At 56.8% G+C, this 8,776-nt stretch overlaps 1 long non-coding RNA gene across 1 annotated transcript; it reads left to right on the top strand.

Annotated features, from left to right (window-relative positions):
* Window positions 1–507: 507 nt before the first annotated feature.
* Window positions 508–7,843, top strand: LOC139045455 (uncharacterized). Its single transcript, XR_011503783.1, has 3 exons — window positions 508–690; window positions 6,074–6,163; window positions 7,666–7,843. It is a non-coding gene; the product is annotated as an uncharacterized lncRNA (long non-coding RNA).
* The last annotated feature ends 933 nt before the right edge of the window (window positions 7,844–8,776 follow it).

Here is an 8,776-nt window from a genome sequence, read left to right as displayed (position 1 = left end):
GGCTGAATGGGCGCTCTATCCTGGATCTGTTGGCTCTTGGGATTGTGCCTTAAGAATTGTGCCCCCACGGCACTTGTTAGGGGGCCCAGGAGCCCAGTTCAGGGCCAGGGCATCGGGGATCCCATTTAGCAGGTCTGGGGTGGGCCTGAGCAGTCGATTTCCACCAAGCTCCTCACCCCACCCTGCCCCAGGGGGTCCTGATGTGCCCGCTGGTTAGGAACCACTGGGTGGCATGGACACGTGGAAATCCGGGCCCAGCCCCCTCTCGGCCGCTGTCACTGACAGCCGCTGTTTGCTGATTCTAAGTCCCCAAGAAGGAAATCGAGTCACCTGGAGGTGAACGGGGGCTCAGGAAGGTGTCAGGGATTCTGTGACTTGGGCATGCAGGGCCGCAGTCCCGTCACACCCTGTCCCCACGGCATCAGACACAGGGTGTGGTTGGCAGGGAGGACGAGGGGTGGGTGTGGCTCATGCGGGCACCCCGCCATCCTGGCTACCCTGCCAGCTGAGTGGCCCTGGGCGGGCTGGGGAGCAAGACTTGCCCTGGGCTCCCCCAGAAAATGGAGTGACGTGGCTGGCTCCCCGCCCTGGCAGTGCCCGTTGGCCTGGGAAGCCCTGGCGGGGCTGCGGGGGGTGGTGGCCGATGTCGAGGTTCCTGAAGCTTCCAGCTCATATTTCCTGAAGGAACAGGTAAGCGTGGACTGGGGGCAGATTCTGAGGCTGTCAGCCCCGATGCCACCCCCACGGCCCGTCCTTCAGACGCTGGGCAGTTTACGGCATTGCTGCCAGGACGTCGGCTCATGGGCTATGGGCTGGGACCAGCACCCCCTCAGGCAGAAGTCCCTTTGACAGAGTCACTGCCGAGGGTCTGCAGTTTGGATGGGAGACTTGGGGCGCGGGGGTGTGGCCTCGGATGATTTCACATCTGCCTTCACCAGTCCAGGACTCGCCAGGTTACCTGTTCTCCAGAAGGACCCCCTCCTCGGGGCCCGCCGGGGACTCAGGGCTGCCTCTCAGCTGTCAGAGAAGCTGCCGTTTTGTGTAACTGGGCCTGAAGAAACGGGGCAGGGCTTCCAGGAGGCCAGGCAGCAGACCCAAAAGACACTTCGACTCTGGCTCCTGGTTGGTTTGTTTTGGAGGGAGAGGCAACTAGGAGGAATTCTTGGCCGTTGCCCCGAGCTGTAAAAGCTCCGAGGCAAGGGGCGGTGGCTGTGGGCGAGGGGAACGCCCTTGGTAGGGATGGTGGGTAACGTCAGATTGAGCCATAGATCTGTGGGGAGATGAGACCCCCAGATTCCCGGAGAGGAAACTGAGGCTCAGGGTGGTCAGTGGGGAGCCCAGAGTCACACCGTTCAAGGCAAAGCTCCCGTGAACAACTTAGTGGACACCGGGCATCTTTCCAGCCACCCGCCCCTCCTCCTGGGTTTCCCCTTCCCCATGCTCAGCAGTGGCTGCGCTGTCCTCATTGTCCTTGCTCTCATCCACATCTCCTTTTCCTTTCTGACCGCCAGTCTGGGTGACCTGTAGTGACTTCAGGCCCCACACGGGCTCCCTCAGTGGTGTGAGGCCTTAACCCCATAGCAGACCCTCCCTCCCGGCCCCTTGGGACAGTCGGACACTGCTCCGCTCTGGCTCCCTCATCACTCCTGCTCCAGCTTCCTCTGTCCTTTTTACCTCCGCCCCCCCGACACAGGCTTTCCCAGGTCCCTGCTAACGATAATAACACGACATGAGCAACAACAATACCTCCGGTTTCCCGAGGCTCCGTACCAGGTGCTGTGCTCGGTGCTTCTAAGCACCATCAGCCTCCGCGCCCCACGTGTGGGCAAGACTGTCTCCCCCTGCGGCCCGCGGGGTGGGGGCTGGCAATTTTGGAAAAAGCGGGACGCCTTTTGATGGTCTTGATGGTTGGTCAAGATGTTCTCCCAGAGGAAAAGAGATGGAAGTGGTGTGTGTGTGTGAATGACTGTGTGTGTGTGTGTGAGACCAGGTCTTGCACGAACTCCCACGCCACGTGGGAGGGGGCAGTGGGGGACAGGAAGTGAGACCCGTGGCTCCCCGCAGGTGACCGTGACCCTGGGGAGTTGGGGGAGCTGAGTCGAGCACCTGACAGTGGCGTCTCTCCCTCGCTGTCCACAGCCCCCAACCCTAGAAGGTTCTACACAGAGCGATTCTTCTTGGGATGGTTCCAGAGTTCTAACCTCTCCTCTCCCTGCACCCCTTTTTTCTTTCTCAGCTCAGCTCTCTTTCTGTGTGTGTGTGTGCAAGCACCTGTGAGTTTTTCTCCACTTTCGTCTGACTTCCTGCGTCTCCCCTGCCTTGGTCCCCTAGATTTTCCGGAGTTGTCCTCGTTAGCGGCCCACCTACCTCCTCGTGCGAGGGGTTTAATGGCACTCGTAAAACACCACCTTGGCTTGTTTTCTTTCTTCCTCTTTCTCTCTCAGCCCCTCCGCTCCAACGCCTGGGTTTCTCCTCGTGTTTGGCCACATATGTAAAATAAATACCTCCATGTGCAGGAGGAAATGACCTTCAGGTTTGCGGGGCGTTTGTCACGGGGTCTGAGTGCCACCGACAGTTCCCTGCTCCCCTGCTTTGCGGCTTCACAGCTGAGACTTCGCCTGCGAGCCGGGCCTCTCCGATCTGGGGCATCTTGGGGTCCCCTGAAGCCCTGTGGTTGCCCCCTTTCTCTTCTGGCTTTCCCTGGCTGGACCTCTGTCTGTGGACTTCCTCTGGCTTTGTGTTTTTATTTCTTTATAGTAACAAGAGAAATGGATGTTTGTCTCGCAAACTATAAACGGCATAGATGCCACGATCCTCTCTTCTTCTCATTTGAATCTCTCTCCCGATCTGTGCTGTCTCGGGAGCAGCTGTAGGTTTCTCAGCCCTCCTTCTGGAATGTAAGTTAACGGAGGCCACTGTTGGAATCTCTACCCCCGCAGGAGGCCTGGCTCATGGCGGGCCCTTGGCAAGGGCTGAATGAATGAATGGATGGATGGATGAAGCTGTGCCAAGCAGGCTGTCCCTGTGTGGGTGGTTGATCCCAGAAAACTCATGCTGAGCCAACCCGGAGCCAGAATATCCTTCTGGGGATGTGGTCCCACCCCTTTCTCCTGTGTGACCTTGGACAGGTGTCATTTACTTTCTGGCACTTCAGTTTTTCCACTTGTAAAATGGGGATATCGCCTGCCCAGCTCCTGTCACAGAACAGTGAGGGTCAGAGTGGACACCCCGCAGAAGATGAACTTGGAGACATCTCTGAGTGGGAAAATCTCTTTAGGACCGAGTGACACCGAATGGTGGTGCTTATTATTTTAAATCCACCTTCATCCCTCCAGATGAGGAGAAAAAGTTCTGGAAAGTACTCACCAAACCAACAGTGGTTGCCAGGAGCTCTTTTGCTTTATTTGCGATGTTTTTTGTAACAGGAATGTACTGAGGTTCTACTTTCATATTGGAATTATTTTAGTATACTTTAGTATACTAAATATATTTTAAATATATTTTAATATATATTTTAGTATATTTTAGTATTTAGTATATATTGGAATTATTTAGTATATATTTTAGTGTGTAGAAATAAATAACAGTATCTCCATTTGTTGAGCTCCGACTCTGTAGCAGGCTGAGGATTCTTGTGATGCAATTTTACAGACGAGGAAACTGAAGCCCGAGAGGGGTGTGGCCACCCAGGCTCACGTGGCCCGGACGGGCTGCCGTGGATTCTGAACTAAAGCACAGCTGACCCCTGTGGGGCATTGTTGGCCCCTAAATGGATGCTGATCACAGCAGCCCCTGGATGACGGACAAGGCAGGGCAGAGATTCAGGGCAGCCTCCTCGCATGAGAGGAGAAACAGCACAAAGCAGGTGTCACCAGGACGGAATTTATGACCTTGAGTCTGAGACCAAGGGGTTTGGTGTCAGAAGGACATGAGCTCGTGTTCCAGCTCTGCCACTTCCTGGCTTCGTGACCTCAGGCAAGTCCCTTCACCTCTCTGGGCATTAGTTTGCTCGTTGACAAAAGCAGAGAGAAACTCCCTACCCTGCAGGCTTGTGGGGACTGAGCATGTTGTGGACATGAAAACACATGGAAACTGTAAACGATGCTTATTTGTTCCTGAAACGAGCATTTATAACGTACCTGCTTTCATGCCAGGCCCTTCTCTAGGACCTGGGGATACAGCAGGACAGGACAGACGAGGTCCTGGTCCCCAGAGGCGACTTTCCAGCAGTAGGAGCCAGATAGTCACCTGGGAAACCAGTCAGGCAGTTCCAGGGGTGGTGATGAGGGTGCGGACGGATCCGGGCCAGACAGATGGAGCCCGCCTTGGAGGCTGGGCTGCTGAATGGGGGGGGTCAGCTGAGGCCTCTCTGGGGAGGTGACATCTGGACAGAGGATGAGAGGTGGGAGGTCAGCGGATGAAGCTCTTTAGTGGAAGTGTCATGGGCAGAGGGAAGAACTGGTGCGGCTGAGGGACAAAAGGCCAGGGTGGCCAGAGTGGAGGGAGGAGTGGGAGACAGGGCCGGAGTCTACAGGACACAAGGGATGGAGATGCAGGGACGACAGTAGATGGCTCGCTGGGGCTGCTGATGTGGCTCAGCGCCTCCACCCTCGGGCGGGGCCTGTGTGCAAGGTCTCAGGAGGTGGGCACATGTACCTGAGGACATGTGTCCCTTTGCTGGGAGCAGAGGAGCTTCCAGGCCTGGACAGGTGAGAAAGTGGGAGGGGCCCTCAGGCAGGGCCACTGGTGGGGACGGAGGGTGAGGCACGGCCCCAAGCCCCTCGTGCCTGGGTGCTGCACCCAAGAGGAAGACGAGAGGCAGGGCAGCATTCAAGGGCAGAAATGGGGCGTGGGAAGCAAGCGGCAGGAGGAGCACTGACAGCCACAGATGCGGGGAGATGCGGGCAGCCCAGACAGGCGCTGAGATGGCAGGACCAGGACCAGGTCCCACAGAGGCTCGGCAAGCATTTCCAGGGCAGGTGCAAGGGTGCCCCCAGCAGAGGCAGGGGTTCAGGCGGGTCGACCTGGAGGTCCCACACCCTCAAAACACCCCAAACGTCCAGTGCCCATCCACTGATCATGATCCTTTGCGAGACGGGTCTTTCTAGAAATGTCTTTTGCTCCCAGTGCAATAAGTTTGATTGGAGGAATTCTCACTTTTTAAGCTCCCTGGATAGCTGGCTTTGTCCTTATTCTTCATTCCTGGGTGAAGTCAGCTCCAGTCTTTCTGTCCTTCTGGCTGTGCAGCACTGGGCACGTTGCTCCACCTCTCTGCGCCTCTGCTTCCTCAGTGTGCAAAGCAGAGGAGAGCTGAAAGCAGGGCAGCTGGATGAGGTCCGTGACCGTGGTGATGACCGATGCTCAGTCCCAGGAATGCTGGGCCTCAGACCAGGTTCCTTTCTCTTCACGCTGTGTGGGACTCACCCGGAGGCTGGGGAGCAGGTCCGTCAGCCCTCCAGCTGCTGCTCAAGGCTGGGTATCCAGAGGGAGCTGCGTCCACCATGGGAAGCTGCTGCTTCTGTCACTAGCCGTGGGCTCTGTGTCGGGGCAGAAGGGGGTCTGGGGGGGCAAGGGAGGCAGCCGAGAGCTGGGGCCTTCGTGGGAGCGTGGACATACAGGGCAGCCACTGTGGCGCTCAGACCGGAGCCATGCTCTGTGACGTTAGGTTCCACAAGCTCAGAGACACAGCCATTGTGCTCCTGGGTCCAACCCCCACCTCCCACCCCCCAAAAAGCACACATAAGCCCATGCCCAAGGGCCTCAGAGCTCCAAGCATGGTCGGCGGCCTGGCAGCGTCAGCATCTTCTGGGACTGGGTCAGAGGGCAGGTTTCCAGGCCCCAGTGCCGTCCTGCTGAGTCTGACTTTGCATTTTCCCAAGAACCCGGGTGACCTGTCAGTGGACTGCAGTGGGAGCCGTGCTGGTCTGGGGCTGGTGCGCTGACGTCCATCACAGCCTTATCTGTGGCAGGGGGTCCCTCACTGGGGGAGCAGGAGGGAAACGAGGAGGGCGTGCAGCAGGTGGAGGTGAGGCAGCTGCGTGCCGCAGGGACGTGCAGGGACCCCACCTTGCAGGCTCAGCAGACGAAGCAGAAAAGAGAACGAGAACCCAGCACGAAGGCGTCTCCATGTACTGGAAACATGCCCGCGGGAAAGTGACGTGAGGTCAGTGTCGGGACGGTGGGCGGGTGGAACGTGGACCCTGGTGGGGAACAGTACCGTGTCAGGCAGACTCTCCTGAAGGCGATCGCTGTTGCAGGTTATGTAAGGGAATGTCCCTGCTCTCGGGAGGCCCCGCAACATTAGGGGTGGAGGGGCCCCCATGCAGCAGACTTCCATAAGGGGTAGGAAAAAAAAAAGTTGCAAAATATTAACAACTGGTGAGTCCACTTGAGAGGGATAGTGGGGTTTATTGTTTTTCTTGCCACTTTTCTGATGGCTTATTTTTTTCAAAGTTAAAGTAAAATATAATACTAAAGAAGTCAGCACAATGCCTTGTGCAAATTATAGCAATGCATTTTATAAAGACACAGACAGACTGGTAAAGTGTCCACTTGGGGATAGGGCGGGGAGGCAGGGAGTGGGGTGGGTGAGGCAGAGCGGCCCTTGCTGACTGGGGAGCCCCGGGTTCTCGGAGGGTGATGGTGCCCCACACTGCCCTGTGGTGTGGAGTGGACAGGACCGGCTCCCTTAGCCTTCTCCGTCTGTGAGAGGGGACGGCAGCACCTTGCCTCTGCGTTGCTGTCCGGCTGAGGCCCTGGTGTTTGAAAAGCCCTCTGCACAGCGCTTGGCCCATAGTGAGGACTCAGCAAACGTGGGCTGTCCCCGGCCTGGCTCCTCCTGCCACGGGATCACAGACCCTGGAGGTCACAGAACCCACCCCTCCTTCCTGTGACTATGGTGTCCTGCTAGGCAGGGCCCAGCCTCCGCTTGATCTCCTCCGATGACAGGACGCTCTCTCCCCACCCATCATGGCAGCTGGCTCCATCTGAGGCAGGTCTATGGGCACTTCTTCCCGACATGGAGCCCTGCTTTCTATGCCGGGGGTCTCCTTCCACGGGTTCCAGTCCTTTCTGTCAGGACTGCGTGGAGCACATCGCACGTCTCATCCGCTGACACGTTGCAGCCATCTGGGCCTCCTCTCTGGTCCCTCCAGCCATCCTCCACTGTGATGCTCCAGGCCCCTCACTCTTCTTACCTCCCACCTGCCGACCCTTGCATTCATCTGGATTCTTCTTCCATGAGGGACTGAAAGCAAGACTCTGGGTGCAGAGCACAGATAGGGTACGGGGCCTTTGGCATCCTCGCTGTGTAGGGTGGACCTACCCGACTCCATGGCCTTTGCCAGCTCCTTTTCTCCCTCCCTCCCTCTCTCTCTTCCTCTCTCTCATTCTTCTCCTTCTCTGGGCGTCCTAAAAGGACAGGCCTGGCTGTGTGCAGTGTGGAGGTGGTGCTCCCAGGCTGTTCCTCTTCCTCCCTTTGCCGGAGGAGGGTCAGGCTGAGCCAGCCATGGGCCGGGAGACTGGAGGAGACCCTAGGAAACCACAGGGATTTTTAACTGAAAATACGTTTGCTTCCTCTCTCTGTTTTTTGTTTTCTTGTTTTTTTGTGAGGAAGATTGTCCCTGAGCTAACATCTGTGCCAATCTTCCTCTATTTTGTTTGCAGGATGCTTCCACAGCATGGCTTGATGAACAAGTGTGTAGGTCCACGACAGGGACCTGAACCTGTGAGCCCCAGGCCATTGAAGCAGAGCGCACGAACTTAACCACTATGTCACCGGGCTGGCCCCACTTCCTCTCTTCTTTTAATTACAAAAATAAAACAAGTTCATTGAAAAAATGTGAAAATTCAGAAGCGCCATATGGAGTAAAAAGCAAAGCCCTTTTTCCTCCCTCTCCCTCCCCAGATCTTACCCCTGTTGACAGGTTGGTGTGGCCCCTCCCGGGCAATCTTCTTTCCACAGGTAAGTAAATTTTTCTTCCTCTCATAGGGGACACCACCTGTAGTGACAGTTCATTTATCAGGGACACGTTTCCACGTTGGCACACAGAGCTCAATCTCATTCTGTCTTATTTTTTCAATGAAATATGAAAAACAACTGTATTAACTGTTTTTGGAAGAAAGCTATGCCTGTGGCAGCCACACACACAGCGTAAAGGGCTTACACCGAAAAACGACTTATTTCCCTCAGCAGAGCCCCTGTCCCACCCACACTGACCAGCTCAGACTTCTCCCGGCGCCCCGATGGGCTCTCCATTGTGGAAATGCGCAGGGAGTGGGTCTCCTGTGCTGGTCTCATGTCGCCCAGGAGCACAAGGTGTGGGCGCGCCATCCTTTGTGACAACCTGCTGCTGATGACACCTGGGTTATGTTTAGCTTTTCACTTTTGCCCCCACTGCACAGACACCCTTCGGCCTGTGGAGGGCATATTCCTAATAGTGGGGCCCCAGAAGTGGGCTGGCTGGGCCACAGCTGCACCTGGTTGCTGGGTGACATAGTTGTCCCAGTGGCCCCAAGAACCCTGATTCCTGAGGCCCAGGTAACACCAGACGGGGAAGCACCGGGCCAGGATCCAGGAGGCCTGGGTTCTGACAAAGTCACTTCTCCTCTCTGAGCCTCAGTTTCTCCCCCCTGGAGCAGGGATGCTGGCCCGGAGGGTCCCCGAGGCCCCTCCTGACTGGCAGTGGGATGGCAGGCTGGCCTGCAGGGTGAGGGCACTTCTCCGAGCGCGGCCGCCTGCTCTCCGGGACTGACTCTGCTCTGGTCACTGTGAGAG

Source organism: Equus asinus, chromosome 5 (genome assembly GCF_041296235.1).
Source record: "Equus asinus isolate D_3611 breed Donkey chromosome 5, EquAss-T2T_v2, whole genome shotgun sequence".
Taxonomy (NCBI): Eukaryota; Metazoa; Chordata; class Mammalia; order Perissodactyla; family Equidae; genus Equus; species Equus asinus.
This window is presented reverse-complemented; position numbering and strand designations above follow the sequence as displayed.